Genomic DNA, 17,123 nt, shown 5'->3' on the forward strand with positions numbered 1-17,123 from the left:
TTTTCATTTAGATATTTTTATCAATTCGTTCATTTAGTTTTTTATGGATTTTATCATTTTTTATTTACATTTAAGGCAGACGCTTATATCCAAAGCAACTTACATAGCATTATCCTATACATTTGTTTTTAAGTATGTGCAATCCCCTGGTCAGCAAGACTATACAGCAAGCATTGCAGACAAGAAGTCAGACGGGCAATAAAATGATTTCATCTTATATTGTCTGCAGATAACTACATCCATTATTTTTATGTGTGGTAATGATTTTCAGTTTCTGGCAAATCAAAAGTAGGGTCTGGCATGGGGCTCAAATTTGCAGGCCATGATCATCGCAGTTTCCCACTACTTTCCATCTATGGGTGTGGTCATCAACCTTGAGCATCAGGGCGAACCCGAGCTGTGGCTGTCAGTCTCAGGTGTTTTCAGGAGCCTGAAGATGAGACATGGAGACAAAACAAGCTGATGATAGTGTAGAGGTCACTCTCATATGTAAAAATTATGTCATGGCAGAAGTTTGATTGAGTGACTGACTCCTGTAGTATAAACATGTTTTGGGTAACTAAGATAATGTTTGGATGAAGATTAATCGTAAATTTTGATTACTTACCTTTGAATGTGTCACTGAATTTGCCTCAACCGTCAAAGTCACAGCTGCAGTGGTTTAGAGCTCGGCTTATGATTCACCTGAAACAGAGACATGTTCTACACAAAACTTCATTGGCAAAATTATTTTAACTGTTAACTGCTATCATTTTAATGTGGAAAGGATATCAACTTTAAGAGACACATGAATATTTCACCTTTAAAACATTAAGTATGACACAGTAGACTTCTTAGCTGAACTGTTACTTGGTTAGCACCGCAAGACATATCCATCTCTTCCTAGTTCACTCCCAGCACAAGGTCACATACGAAAATACTATGAAATACAAAATAAATAAACCTAAATACAAGTTGTACAACATACTGCTGAAGAAACATCAAGATAATATGCATGAAAATATTTGGTTTACGGAAGTTCAACCAGTAAAATAAAATAATGATTGATACTAGGATAATATTGTTAATATAATATTTCTTTTTGAGTATATGCATTTTAACTATCCTTAATAGTTGGTAAAGCAGATTCCCAAAAAGTATATAACCATAGAATATCTTAAATTATAAAAAAATGGTTAAAAACAGTCTGAGGCTTAACTGTGTGGTTTGTGAGGCACCTCAGCAGGACTGTTAAATCAGGACTTTGATTCAGGACATACAACGTCACGAGGCAGCTTTGTAATAACTGATTTGCTTTAAACCAAAATAAAGAACACTTTCCCAATACAAAGAACCATTTCAGCAGAAAGGGGGTTCTTCAGAAGATATGGTTGTATATAGAACCGTTACCTTCATTAAAGAACATTTTAAGAAACATTTTTTAGAGTGAGAGTAGAAGCAAATCACATCACTTCCCTATTCAATGCATCAAATGTTCATCAAATTTCAGCAGCGGGCTTCTTGAGAGAGTCAAATGTTCAGCCACTAGAGAGCAAGCAAGTCTAATTACACACATGAAAAAACAGAAAGACCCGCTTTTGCAGCAGAAAACAAGTCCCTAACCAGATGGAAATGCTATACAGCTTGAGTTAAATGACGGAACAGACATTCCTGTCCTGTGATGATTGATATGTTTGCTCTCCCTTGAGGTCTAATCAATGATGGATATGACTTTTCAAAGATCAGGGTCCACCTTCACACATTACACTTGAACATCTATCAAATGTAAATATTGTCATTTTAAGTACAGACAGAGCCTTTGTGGTCTGTAATTGTGGAAAGGGCAAGGAGACAGAAGGCTGTATATCTGGGCCTCAGCCGGTTTTGTCCGTGGGTTCCATGTAGGCCCCACATGGGTTACCCCAGATTAAATTTACACTGCTTAGTGTCCACACTGCAGGCTGCTAAATGTGACATTGAATGCTAGTAAGATATTAAAGTGATAACAAGCGGAATCACGGATGGACACAGAAACAACTACAACTGACTTCAACCACAGCTTCTGATGGAATCAACTGAAGAAAAAGAAAACATTAAATCTCTCGCCAGAGGAGGATAAATCTCCACAAACATTTTGATCATCTTCAACTCTTTATATTATTAAGAATACATTTTTTTTATTGTTGATGTTTCATTGAAAATAATTGTTAGGTTTTATGTCTCCATTATGGTGATCACCGTTTTTCTAGTTGGACAGTTCGATTTTTTCAACCTAGTTTCTCTCTAGTTTCTTATGATAAGAAAATCAGATTTTGATAAGTATGCAACCATCAGCTTATCAGTTACATTATCTCTTGAGTAATTTATATAATTTTCATTTTTTGTAAATTATAGTTTAGCTATATTATTATGAGTCTAGAAAGAACAGCATCGCTTAATTCGATAAAAGGAACAAGTTTTAAAGTACACCAACCACATTGGAATCCTCTTACACTTGCCACACACAGACATCAAGAATTAGCAAATGAATCTCAACAATGGTTAAATGCTTCATGCTCAACTAAAACAAACACTGATCACCATAATGGTGACATCAAACCTAACAATTTCTTATTTCAATAAAACTTTTGGTTAATCCCAATATTATAAAGAAGTACAAATGATAATAGTGTTTGTGGACTTGTTGTGGCCAAAGTCAGTTGTGGTTCTTCTGTTTCCTTTCTTTCGGTTCTTGTTGTTTCTGCTTGTTATCACTTAATTATCTCATTCACTCCAACATTCAATGTCACATTTAGCAGCCTGTAGTATGCACACTAAGCAGTGTTCATTTCATCTGGGCTAACCCATGTGGGGCCTACACGGAACCCATGGACAAAACTGTCTGTGACCCAGATGATAACCCAGATCAATCCCATCTCTACCCCACATGACTATGCTGGTTGGGCAGGGGCAGATTGACCAGAACTTCCCACCAACGGCCTACGGCCGTGACCAAGGGCAGACGTATTATTAACGCGAAATGCATGCAACGTGAAGGCATTAGCAAGTCGCACACGCAAAATACCTTTGCCGTCCCCATGCCCCAAGAACCAGTGGTCTTCAGCCCCCACAAACCAGCCTGGAGCCTGCCACACAAAGCCAGGCAACCTCGAGCTGTGACCCAGTGCGCGTCTTTCACACACACCAAAGCACAAATAAACATAGTACAAATAACAAAAACATTAAAGCATGCATGTTGTCTGTTTTCTTTAGAATGCCTATTTGTCAAACAAATAAGCTATCACCTTGCAAAGAGAAAAACTTACCCATTGCTTTTATATTATATTGACGTTGTAGTTTTCAATGTTTTACTTTTAATTGTGTATTTTAATTGTCGTCAATTTTCTTAGAAAATCTCAAAGTTTTCTTTATACCAAAGTACCTGTTAACCTTTCATTTCAAACACTTAAATGTTCATAAAATTATGCGAGAAAAGAAAATACTTTCTTAATGAAATGAAAATAAGAAATCGCATTGGAATCTATTTTTACATTGTTATACTTAACCTGTCCCACGTCAGGGCCCTTTTTGAGCATTCACATGAAAACGCACTGTTGGAACTAAAACGGCTGTAACTCATGAAATCTTTGGAATAAAGACCTACGGTTGGTCTCGTTTGAAAGAAGAAAATTAGAAGATTAAAATAAAAATCACACCAAAGAATTTATTTTTGGAAAGGGATTTTTTTATGTTTATTAAAAAAATAAATAAATAAAAGGTTTAGGGTATAAAAAATAATAAAAAAGACAATTAAAAAAAAATTCAAATCAGATTTTTTTTTCCGAAGGTCAAAGTCCCAAGGGTCAACAAGTGTTGTATCAAGTTTGATCATGATACATCAAATTTTTTTAGCCGCCATATCACCTAAATCCTTTAGGGGGCCCATAGACTTCCATTGGTTTTAACACTTGAACTAATATTTGACCACAAAGGACATTGAGATGCTTTTTTTACTCTTCCACATACCATACACAATTAAAAACTACAAAAGCACAGAAACAACATAAAACAATAATTTTTTATGAATATTTTTGTATAATATGCTTTTGATGCACACTAATTTATGAATCAATTAAGAATAATCTATGTATCCATTTATCTTCCTAAATAGATTGTTCTTCTAAACACTGATCAAATGTGTAATCTAGTTTATTTTACTTTTCCAACTATATGAAGTTTGTAATGATAAGGTAAGACTTTACATGCACAGCATTGATGTAAATGTAGGTGTTCCACGGAATGTATTTATTTTTGATACACACTCTCGTCCTTTATGCATCAATTTCATTTCCTACATACTTTATTTTATAAAAAAATCATAAAGTATGTATTGTAGAGTCTCAGACCTTTCCGACGATATATAGTTTGTCATAATAAGATCAGAATTATCACAAAAATATGGAAGCAAACATAGGTGTTCCGTATACGGAACGGTGACAAGTGAAAGGACATTAAGAAATCTAAGCACACTCTTCGTAAAAAAGAAACAATTACTCTACCTGAATAAATTATTTGAAAAAACACCAAAAAGAATTGTATTCTATATTGTATTCTAGAGTCTTAGACCTTTCTAAAAATATATAGTTTGTCATGATTCGACTAGAAATTCCATGCACACTATTGAAGCAAACTCAGGTGTTCCATGTATGGAACAGTGACAGTTAACGGGTTAAATAATTATCTAAATAGAGCTTGATGTTCCTGACAGTAAATCACAGTAAAAAAACTCAAAACAGCCCAATAAGGCACTGATGTGGTGACAATGATAAGGAACTATCAAGATTCCACTTGGAGATGTAAAGATGTATGAACAGTGTAGGAGTGGCGTGATTAGGAGTGTGGGTAGGTGCCACTGTGACGAGGAACCGTGTGATCACGGGCACACAGCAACCTCTGCAATTCTCAAGCATAAAAAGTTATCCCACAGCTTTAAGCCGTGTCGATCAGTGGTAAACATCTGATGTGATGGGGGTGCTGACAGGGTAATGGTTATGGTGAAACATATATTCTGTATCGAAGTGGGCGAGACCCAGACCTTGAACAGTTATTTTAAGTTACCTGCATGCCCAACACCTTTCATCACTGTGCCCTTTAGCAACTCACACTTTCCAATGGTAGGTCAATATGCTACGGTATCGAAGACCACTCTGAAACCTCTCTTAAATAAGATCCATACAACAAAGTGTTGTGTCCTGTGGGAACGCAGTAGGGCAGGAGCTGGTCAATGTTAAAAATACAGTACATTGGGGTACAGTCAAATATGCCCCACAAAGCATCTTGAGGCATGTACAGGAATTGTATTTGTTCAGTAAGGAAAAACATTTAAGGGGAATAAAAATAAATGTTTCTCAATAAATCAGGAATTGGGGAGGAAAATGTTTTGTGAAGTGGTCCCTACACAGTGATTTGCGATATGAAGCGCACATCAGATGGGATTTACAGTAATGGGATTACAGGGGCATTAAAAATTCTGTCAAGTATACTGACCTCCCAAAAGATACCCGCTGAGAAGTGTGTAGGGAGCACGGAACCATGTCATTTGAAAAACAGGGGTTATTTATTTGAACCGTTGGAGCTTAAACATTGATGTCTAAAGGCTAATTCACACAGATTGAACAAATGCCAACAATTTCATTCCAACATTGTAAATTCAACAGCCAACTTGAACGGGTCATATGCCGCAAATACATGTTCACCCAGATCTGCCTGAAACGCCTCGTGTAACCACACCCCCACAAATGTACATAATTTCGTGCCATGACTTGACTAAGAGCGCCCAAATGTAAACCCAAGTAAGGTGGGCTTACGTGTAAATCTCATTGAATCGTCGCCGCCACAGCCATGTCGTGGAGACGCAGTGTGTTTCGTTGCGATAAGAAAGACTCTTGGTTTGCACTTCCAGAAGATGAGACAATACAAACAAATGGTTACATTTTTTTGTGTGAAAGTTTTTTTTAAAACCATGACAACTTCGCAAAGACAGTCTGGCGCTTCAGATTCGCAGCGTGTAAGTATATTTTCATTGTAAAAGACTAACACGGACTTACGCGACTAACACATAAATGTAATACAAAAAATGTTTGCTTTGACAGCAGAACTCCCTAGAAACTAGTGAGGCTAAATATCTTAATGAGCCCCTCGGCCATAAATGCTCTCCTCTCCACCTCCATATATGAGTAAGTTCAGCATCAAATACACATCCAGTACATCAGGTTCTATCAACGATAATGGAACTGATTGCTCTCCATTTCAGCAAATGACTGTAATCTGAGTCACAAATCACCGCAGGCTACCTGCTTAAAGTGAATGACGGACAGCAATTTCTCTGCTAAAGCGCCTCCTCTGCATTTACTGCACATGCTTGTGTGCAAATACTGAAAGAATTGTATGTGTATTCCTCAATGTGTGCGTTCTTTGGAATTACATGGACATGATTTTGATCAATTGTTTTTAAAGGAAAAAGTCTCTGTGGATCCTTTTTGGACATAAGCCCTGGAGTTTTTGCATTTACTTTACTCCTTTCATTATTGAATTACTGCATTGGGGAAAAAAAGCAGTAATTCTCCAAACGTGCATACATAGGAAAAAGGGAGATTTGAAGTTTGTGGCTAGCCAGCTCTTCTTTGAGAGCTTAGGCTATTGCATCACGTTGTGTCATGTGACAGATGAGGAACACTGTTTCTTTGCATGTTTTAAATGTCTACAAAAACAAGAATAGTGCAATCTCATACCATCCATGCTACCCAACAGGGCTGCCAAATGTTTTAAAAGCAGCTATAGCATGCTAAATTTGAGCTAAAGTTGCTAAATGTTGACGGATGACATCATGCGTTAATTACCATAGTCGTCATTCTATTGCTTGTTTTTTGCGTTCTGTCTAATATCTGCACATTCCATCTGTTTTGTTTCTGTAATTTAATATAGCCGAATGCCCAGTTAAACTGTTTAAAATGTTCATGTATGTCAAACAAACATTACTTAGTGACTGAATGTTACCCGTTAAGCCAAAATGTAATTTGATTAGTTGTTACAATTTCTGTAAAAAAAAACTTGATACGTTGACAATATTGCTACCCAAGGTTCTTCTATCTCTCAAAAAATCCACAACACTTGGCAGTTTTCCATTACCCTTTAAAAAGCGAAAGTTTAAATAGAATTAGAATTAGAAACACAGCTTAAATTTTGTGCAAATCTGTAATGGAAACCTTGCTACACCAAACATGCCGATCCGGCAATCAAGCTACGACGGATCCTATACAAGTAACAGGTGTTCTTTTCAATGTTGCACGTCATGTCACATTTTTTATTTATTTATCCTTTATTTAACCAGGAAAAGCCCATTGAGATTAAAAATCTCTTTTGCAAGGGAGACCTGGCCAAGATAGGCAGCAGAATTTACAACACATCATTACATACGTACAAGACACACAAAAAAAACCATGAAAATAAAACAAATAGATTAATAGAACAATTTAAAAAAAGCCAGTTTTGCACTTACAATGAAATCTTAATTAAAACATTTACATGTGAGGGAGTCCAACTCAAAACATCTCATTCTTAACTTAAAAACACTCAAAGGAATCAACTTACTAAGTTTTAAGTTGTTCTGCAGCAAATTCCATGTAAAGGGAGCAGAATAAACAAAGGCCTTTTTACCCAGCTCAGTACTGACATGTGGGACAGAAAGCAAGACAACAGCCTGAGAACGAAGAGAATAATGACCAGCACTTTTTTTCATAATAAGTGAACATAAATAGGATGGAAGCACACCAAGAATAGCCTTATATATAAATGTATACCAATGACAAAGCCTCTGTGTGGCCAGAGCAGACCACCCTACACGAGAGTACAGCTCACAGTGATGGCTGCGAGCATTACTATTAGTAATAAATCTCAATCATATGAAGGCATTGAGCAGATGAATGCATATATAATATATCACCATAGTCCAGCACAGATAAAAAAGTGGATGCCACTAACCGTTTTTTAACATTAAAAGAAAAGCTTAGCCTATTTCGAAAATAAAAACCCAATTTTAGCCTCAACTTTCTCACTAGACAGTGAACATGAGGCTTAAATGATAGGCAATCATCAATAACGATACCAAGATACATCTGATGTAGAAACGGTGTAATGCTTTGAGCACCAGAATGGAGGCACTGACTTTTGACTGGTCTGCTTGGCCATGGGGCTTCGAATGCAGTTAACTGAAAACAGCTGGCGTTGTGGTATACAGCAACTTGCATGATCCTACAAAACTGTTTTAAACAGCTCTTGGCTCATGATCATAGTTCATCTATCATAGTTTATTCTGTGACACTACCGGGAATGGACCCTTTAAAACCAATGGCTTATTTTGGAGATAATAATCAAGGTTTCAAGGTCAAAAGCTTTGCGCATGAGTTGGGTTTGTCCTGGACAAGCCCTCAAGTTCCTTCTGGAGCCCGTTTCAGCTTACATTTTTTATTCAATGAACAGAATTATCTAATTAAAATCTAGCTAAAAACAAATATCACACGCTCCTTTGTGTTCCTATTGAGTAGTAAAGCAATTCATTAAGCAAATATAAAAGAAAAGCTTTTGTAAGTAGCGATTATGTAACTGATGAGGAGTCACTGAGACGATCTTCTAAATATATTGCACTCAGGCCAGGTTATTTAAAAGCTTTCCAAGGATTTAATAACCTTGATATGTGTGGTCTGATGTTGTCCTAGTGCATGCGGTCTAGTCTACTACAGCTCAATGTAAAGAAGAGATTATAAATGAAGAGAAAAGCAACTTTGATTCACATTACGCTTTGTTGGGAGCATTTAAATTGAAGTCATTCATTAAAATGCTCATTAGCGGTTTCAAGATTCAAATTTGACCACGTTGCCCATTGTGTTTGAAAGAAGGGAAGAACAAGGTTTTACATATTTTCCCAGGAATTTCTAATTCCAATGAGGGTGTTTGGGGATGTGAATTCACAATCGCTGCCTTTGAGAAATGTGAAGTGCGGGCTGGAGTTGGAAGAGTGCCTATGAGATGAGCCAAGTTTGTTACGGAAACAAATCTCTCCACACTTCAGTTAACCATTATGTAAATGTGGTGATGTAACAGGTGTTTACGGATTTAATGATCACTTAAAAACAAAATATATATAATCGCACATATGAACAAACACAAATATAGAGGAAAGGATTCCGAAAATATAATATCGAGTATAAATTATTGCTCTCTACACATCCACCACTGCTGAATTGTAGCACTCTTACAACAAGTAATGCACTTCAATAACTATGTTTTTTAATCGTACCATTTGATAGGAAATGATGTTCGCAATATGTGACCATGCACCATGTGTGGTCAAATGGGCCATGAAACACGAGCAGAATGAATTTCTTATGTAAATTGTCGCATTCAATTCTATGCGTCAACTTGTGAATAGTCCTACGAACTGTTTACACAGAAGTTTGTTCTGCTTGTGTTTAGTGAAAAAGGACCTTTGTATAGCATAACATCGCTTGAACGTGTACAAATGAAGAAGCTGTAGTACATCACCTGTGTTATGTTCCACAGGTCACATAGTTTGCATAAGGCGCTTATGTTCAAATAAACTATAAATAAAAATGACAGGGTTCCATTCAATTTAATATAAATCACAGGTTACCTTTTGAATACCCACTATAATATATTTTTTAAGTATATAGGGTTATTTTGTATCCTTATTAAATTCATAGATTTCTTTAAAATGTATTATGTATTATATTTATTATTATAACAATTATATTGAACGATATTTTGAATGATCATAATAATAATGTACCTAATGGGAAGCCGCCATAATAATAATGTATTATTATTATTTATGTATTTGTTGTTTATGTGGAATAGGCCTTTAAAAAATCGTTTTTACAATAAATGCAATGAACCATAACATTTAGTAAAAAAATATTTATGTGGAAAGACCAAATAATGTCCTTAAGGCTCAAGGCTGAGCTCTCTGCCCTTTCACCCTGTCCCAGCTTAAAATTCATCATAGTCCATCAATGTCCTCATTGGCTCTTTACTCAGACCATCAGACTCTCCACAGAAAAAATTCTTTTGAAAGTGAGGTCATGTCTCTCTCTCTCTCTCTTGAAGGCTAGACAGGGGGATATGACCTCACTTCCAACTGTTATGGAAGCTTGATCATGTGTTCATTTATTGTAGCATTTTCCAAAATATGCACAAACATACATTTTCCTTTTACTTTGCCTTTCAGTGTGACATTCCCAAAATCACATTAACTCTGAAACGGTAAACAAACAAATAAAAAGAAAGCACAAATTCAAAGAAAATCTGAAACTAGTATTAAAATCAGACATTTTAAAACGCACAACAACAATAATCTCAGTTCAATTGTTATCTTGGAGATCAACGTTGACAAAGCATGCTGTTTCTGCCAACTAGTATCAGGTCATTGCAGGTATTATTTACAGAAGGTTTTTATTTGGAAACGCTTAACGGAAATTGTTTTATAGGAACTGCTGTATTTATCAAGACTTCTTTGTCTGCTCAGAATCATTCCTGCAACTGTCCATAAACTAGCTGGCGTAACAACTTTTGTCTTTTTTGGAACATTGTTGATAAATGTCTTATGCCAGTGGCTCATTGAAACTTTAATTTGGCTATAGTTCAGGGCCATTTACATTTCGATTTACACAAAGATAGTTTGGAACGTCACAAGCGTCAAGCTTAAACTTGAGCTCACATATGGTTGGCGGCTTCCCATGAGGTGCGTCTGATAAAAACAAGCTCGCCAAGGGCAGGCACAAGTGGGTGGAATGGTTTTTATGATTGCTTGTTCCTGTTAGTACAGCCCAGAGTCCATTAAGTCTAATTGCATTAGACTCATAATGCAAGGCCCACACCTCACCGAGGTAATTGATTCATATCAAAATGTGGTCATTATTATTGTAATTTGAATAGTTTCACCTCAGGTCTGGAAACATCCATTAGTCTTGTACAGAGGGTCATGCCAGTAATGCATTTAGACCCAACCTTACATATCACCCCATTCTTTATAAAAAACCTCTGAGTCTGCTGTATGTATTTAACCGAACCTTTTTTAGATTTCACATTTTCTGAAATGTAAAGCCTACATTAAAAGGTTTTTCAGTGTCACATGTTGTGTCACAGGTTGTGTCAGATCATTACAACACTTACCTGATTTTATTGAAATCGACTGCTTTTAAACCTTCACTAAGGTTATTATTCCGGTGAACCTACGAACCTTCTCTCCCTCCCGCTAATCCTCTGTGACCTACCCACGCTCCCTCCCTCTGAACAGCTCTCTCTCTTGGATACTAACAGCGCCACCAACACTCCTTGCTCCACACTAACATCTTTCTTAGGCAGCTTATTCCCTCTTACATCTAGGCCATCTCAGGTTTGCTGAGAGAAAGTGGTGCAAGTCTAAAGAACCTACTGACCTCTGTCTCTATCAGTCTCTCCTCTCTTCTTTCTCTGCTGATGTCTCCTCTGCGAAAACTCAGTACTACCACTAACAACAACTCGCGTGACTCACGTACTCTCTTAAAAACCTTCTCTGCTCTTCTTTGCCCGCCTGCCCCCTCACCTCCATCGGACTTAACAGCTGCTGATGATTTTGCATCTTTCTTCGTAAAGAAAACGACCACCATCAGCAGTCAGTTCTCTGCGCTGCCGCCTCTTGAACGCACCCAAAGCCCCGGCACATATTCACTCCCCTCTTTCGCTCTCCTATCTGAAGATGACGTTTTCAAGGTCTTGTCTTCTAACCACTAACTGCCTGCCAATCCCCACTCATCTCCTCCAGGCCATCTCCCCATCGGCTGTTCATGCTCTGACCCACATTATTAACTCGTCTCTCACCACTGGTACATTTCCCACAGTCTTAAAGAGGCCTGTATTAATCCAGTACTTAAGAACCCCACTCTTAATCCTGCACTGTTAGATATCTACAGACCGCTATCTCTTCTACGCTTCATTGCTTAAACTCTTGATCATGTTGTATGTAACCAGCTCTCCTCCCTCCTCAGGCAGAACAACCTCATGGACAGCACCCAGTCATTCCACTGAGACTGCCCTGCTCTCTGTCATTGAAGCCCTGAGACCTCATCTCTGAGCCCTCTAATTTATCTGTTCTTATCCTACTGGATCTATCTTCCGCGTTTGTTACCATTAACCACCCCATCCTCCTGTCGACCCTCAAGGCTATGGGTCTGGAATGGTGTTGCAATGGTTCAGCTCTTACCTCTCAGGTAGGTCATTTAAAGTTTCCTGTATAGGTGAGGTCTATGAGGTCCCAAGATGTCAATTCTTGGATCGTTGCTCTTTTCTGTATACATGACATCCCTAGGCTCTGTCATTTGGAAACATTGTTTTTCCTATCACTGCTATGATACACAACTCCACCTGTCTGATGATCTGACTGTTTCTGCATGCATTTCAGCATGCCCGGGCGACAGTTCGCTCCGGATGAAGACCTGCAGCTGAATCTGGGCGTGGGGATCGTTGATCAGCTAAACTCCATAGATCAGGTTGCTCGCACCACCCCATTCTTTTTATTCATCCTCTACAATATTTGGAAAATTAGACCCTTTCTTATCCAACAAAACCTCTACAGATGATCCAGAATGCAGCGGCAAGAGTGGTCCCTACGCTCTGCAAATGAACAACGTCTTGTAGTGCCATCCCAAAAAGGTAAAAAAACGCTTTCACGTCCCTTCTCTGGATTCAGTTCCACATGAATAATCTGCTCGCAAATACAAGATCAGCAGATTCTGTAGCCATCTTTAAGAATCGTCTGTAAACACATCTCTTCTTTAGAATCTGACCGATCAGTTCTGACTTCAATCTCTTTTCTACTCCTAGCTCTGTATACTGTGGTTTAGTAGACCAGTTTAATTGCACTTATGCTTTTTGTTGTCCTTATGTTGTTCCAGTTGCTTCCATTGTTTACCTCATTGTAAGATGCTCTGGATAAAAACGTCTGCTAAATGACTGAATCTAATGTAAATGTAAATGTATAACATTAAAAGGAATCAAATGATGAAGAAACACATTTGAGACATTTGAACTTTCAGAATTGAAAAAATGTCCTCCTTAGCACAGGAAGAAATCCGAATTTTGAAATGTCAGAGTCAAACGCAACGTCTGTTTTGGCACACACAAAAAGAGATAAGACCTTAAAGATACCTCTAATATTAAAGATGAATTCCTTAATTTAGAAGCATTAAGGTGTAAAGAACATTCAGAACTTTGTAGTCCATCTTAACGGTCACAAACCTTTTTAGCCTTTCAGCCTTACTGACTGCCTGTCACACATTAGTTATACGGCTGCAACCAGTGCTGGACTGGTAATCTGGCATACCGGGCAAATGCCCGGTGGGCCGAGGCACTTGGGGGCCGATATAATATAATATAATATTTTTTTAATCGGCCAACGACCGGCCCATAAAGCATGGACAGCAGCCCATTGGTTCATTTTCCATACTGACACTGGGCTGGCCCAATCATCTCTTAACAGACTCCACCCCCCCCCAGTTTCTCGTGTCAGATGCAGTCAGTGTCTTATAGAGTGTTCACACCAAACGCAGTAAATCACGCTATAAAAAAATAAACATTTTGCTTTTACTCGCTTCATTCGCGTCATGGAGGGGCTTCTGTCAGGCGGCGCCCGTCTAATTGCGAAATGGCGGACATGGATTTAGTTGAGAGAATAGCTGCGCATTATGTGCTATGGAAGGCTGAAGAACGACGTAGACTCGTTCGGCGCCATGTCTGGGTCCATCAAATCCTTAAGAGGCTTCATTGTTGTTTCGGATTCCTGCCTCCGCTCGCTATGTCATAATCACGTCCCTACTAGAGCAAGCTCCTTGTTCATAAACGCAGCGCGAATTTTTGCCAAAGTTCAGATTTTTCAACTCGCGCGAACTATGGGAAGCCAAATAATCCAAAAGTGGGACGAGACAGCGGGTATTACAGAGCTCGCGCCGCGCTGACATGTCATCTGCGCGATTCAATCACCCAGCCAGACGACTCCTCGTCAGCGCACACGTTATTTAAACAGCGCAAACCGTACACTCAAATGTACAATAAAGAAACCCCTCATTCCTTAAAAACATTTACATTTGTTTACATTTACACAAGTCTATCAGTTTTTCCCTACAGAAGACAAATGAAATCAGGATGAAATGCATAATATTTTTTTATTATTATCTTTAATAGTGTACAAGTAAACGGTAGTGTTTTGCATCGATACTTTGAAGAACTGCACGTATGTATAGACTCTGTACAGGTCTTTCCGTAGCCTCTATAGTATAAAGCAGAAACTTCAATGACTTCCAATATCGTAGTCTTGAGGAGCACGCCAACCTCCTGGAAATTATATAGGACAGTTTACATGTTCAGGTAATTTATTTTATTATTGTAGTACGTTTTGCGCCTAGCCATTTTACCTCAACTATTTATGTTAATAATAGCAGAGGTTTATGGGTAAAATGTAAATGAGTGGCGCCAAATGAACATTGTATATGTTTTAATTGGTCAGTGCAGCGGATTGGTTGGTGCCACGCTGCCCATCGGTTGGCGATAGGAAATTGAATCGCGCAGATGACATGTCAGCGCGGCGCGAGCTCTGTAATACCCCGCTGTCTCATCCCACTATTGGATTGTTTGGCTTCCCTTACTAACGCTCAATTTGCGCGAATCACACCACAAGTAGGTATAGGTCTATCACCAGGGAGTCAGTCAAGAGAGAGTGAGTACACTGGTCCACTTGCACTTGTACATTGGTCCATGGCACTTAGTTCTCAGCTTTGTAGGTTTTAGGGGGGATTGAACAGTAGATATGCATATCTAAAGGGACTGCAAGGATGGTGTACTGGTTGGTTGTGTCCGACCCTTTGTGGTGGGCCGGTCTGAGTAAAAATGCCAGGGCCCTTTTTTTGTCCCAGTCCAGCCCTGGCTGCAACGACACTGTGAATGTCAAACAGATGCTTCCATCATTCTCATTCTCCTTCCCATCAACTGTCCGGATTGAATGATTCGCTTTCCTCGCTACCTTTCCTTTCTTTGGAAGCCTTTTAAAGGTCGAGGTCACCGCACTGTGAGTGGTCTGACATGATAATTCCCCACCATCACAGTTACATTTCTTTAAAATCGCAGAATGCAGAGAAAAAAATTCCTCCAGCACGTCAAACTCGGTTATGATGCAACCAAACGTCTTTTTTTATTTCATCATTTATGCAGACAATTACAGCTTGTTTTTATTGGCTGTGCAATATGATTCCAGCACAGCTAAAGAGGCTCATTAAGGAATGAATGCAAATCTGTTCTGGCTGATTTTGGTGAGCTTTTGAATCTGATATACTGTAGAGGCAAAGACATTCCGAGACAGCTCGGGAGTCAGTGTTAGATATTTTGGTGGGTGGCCATTGACAGAGTGTAGTGTCAACCAACATTGAAACTACAGCTGGGGTATGTCAGAGGACTTTGGCAGTGTGGGTGAGGGGCTGGCCGATGACAATCGCAAATCAATCGCTTGCGGAGGGGCCCTGGCCCCCCAAACATTTTATAATCGACGTCACTTTTTGACTTAGACAACATTGGAAAATGACTGCTTTAAATAGTAAACAGCCAAACCAGATTTAACCAAGCTATTATCTGCTGAAATTCAAGCTGGACTGTGATCCTTACGACGTACCTATGACTATGGTCTAATGAAATGGTTTCGGACACCGGGGAAACACACAACACCTCAAGTAAACTTTTATTAATTAGAGTAACACATTATGTGATTCAATAAATTGACTGTTTAATTTACTAAATGTTTTCAAAATGTTTTTCAATTATTAATGTGTTAAGATGTACGTATAATATGAAATACATCTGCTTATAATGTGTTAATGCTCCTTCCCCACTGCTTATTTATGTTTGAGCACACAAGGCAAAACTTTAGTGTAAAAAAAACAAAATTGGAGGTAAAAATTAACCAAATCTGACATGACGTTTATTCGTCAAACTTGCTTTACAAAAGTGCTGTTATAGGCTATAAATTAAATCAGAGCATTGCAGTGGTGTTACATGCCATAACTAAACTAAATGCATTACAAAATTAATGTTTACAGTATTTATTTTACTGCTTTCCCATTCTCTATGTCGGATGAAAATCAAGATCTTTCCAGGTTGTTTGCGGCCCATTGACAAATTTACTTACAAAATATTTATTCATTTATTTATGTGGTCCCATTATCACAGATTTTCAACACAGTGTATACTAGGCTAACACTAACTATTCACGCGTGTGTTTCTAGAACTGAGATCAGTTAATACTTATCACCATGCACAATTTTTTTAAGAAATGCAACAGAAGAGGAACGTACCTGAGTCAGACGCAAACTATATTTCAGTTCCCACTGGGATCCAGTTGTTTTTTGCGAATAGAATAAATTAAATAGATTTCTCCATCTTAAAATTCATATCTTTTCTCACGTATTTTAAACTATCATTGGATTGTGTTAAATAAAAAGAAGATTAGTAGAATATCTTTAAATTAAACAGGTAAAGCATGACCATGACAGTTTTATTAAATGTTGACAAACAGTAATTTATTTTAATTTATAATGCTTCAGAATTTGATTTGTTTATGTTAAAGAGTTGTGACATTTTGGTAATACAGTAAAAATACTAAATATTCAAAACATATGGTAAGTTATATTCAATGGCGTCTCTTGCCACAGGCTATTTGTCAAACAACATTTACTTTAAACTTTACTTTACCAAATGTTTACTTCATAGTTTACTTGTTTTAGACATAATGCTAATAATCTATTAATTTATTAACACTAAATTATGTTTCTGCAAGCCGGCTCCAGAGAACAAGCTGGAGGAAAGTTGAATGGGGTGTAGTCTGCGCATAAACACACCTCCCATAAAAACAATTCTAAGCACTTGTCTAATATTGAATTATTTGAGTCACTTACAGTATGTCGTGTGTTGCACAGCACTCTTTCAACTTCAAAACTGAAGCACCTTGCTGAACTACAGCTGAAGACGTGACAGTAGATCAGTCTTTGATTGGTCACTACTCGGCTTTGTAA

This window comes from Barbatula barbatula, assembly GCF_947034865.1.
Source record: "Barbatula barbatula genome assembly, chromosome: 8".
Lineage (NCBI taxonomy): Eukaryota > Metazoa > Chordata > Actinopteri > Cypriniformes > Nemacheilidae > Barbatula > Barbatula barbatula.